The 553-nt window shown below is 45.8% G+C and overlaps 1 pseudogene; it reads left to right on the plus strand.

Moving 5' to 3' along the window:
• Nucleotides 1-553, plus strand: part of LOC116097935 — a 36,783-nt pseudogene that overhangs the window by 9,889 nt on the left and 26,341 nt on the right.

Consider the following 553-nt stretch of genomic DNA (forward strand, 5'->3'; position numbering starts at 1 on the left):
TGTTGTCCCCTTTAAGAGCAGCTTGTGCAGATACTCAGCCTCTATCAGCTCCTTTTCAGCTGTGCGCTACTGACTCAGCCAAGCTCATAATGACTTTAAGTGGCAGTGTTAGTTTAACTCCTTCAGAGTCCAAGCCACCTTCAACAGTCTGAATCTTTCTCAGACCCTGCTGACCTCTCTTCCTTCAGCTGTTCTAACACTTCCTGTCCCTTCTCTACTGCTTTAGAACACACTTTATCCTCCAGGCAGCTCCTAATCAGTTTCCAAATTGGTCGCACTCCACCTTTTATTATTCCTTCTTCCCAAGCGAATTCCAAATCTCTCCCTAATTCAACAAACATGGGGCAAGATTACGAGTTCCCCATACTATCACTTTTGATACGCCCTTAACGGGACCTTATTGCTCCAAACCCAGAGACCTTATCACCTCTTCACCGAGGACATTATAGCTCCAATCCTGGAGACCTTATCTCCTCTTTACCGAGGACCTTATCGTCTCTTTACCGAGAACCTTATTGTCTCTTTACCGAGAACCTTCCCTTTCGTTCCACCT

The sequence above is a fragment of the Mastomys coucha genome, unplaced genomic scaffold (genome assembly GCF_008632895.1).
Source record: "Mastomys coucha isolate ucsf_1 unplaced genomic scaffold, UCSF_Mcou_1 pScaffold2, whole genome shotgun sequence".
Classification (NCBI taxonomy): domain Eukaryota; kingdom Metazoa; phylum Chordata; class Mammalia; order Rodentia; family Muridae; genus Mastomys; species Mastomys coucha.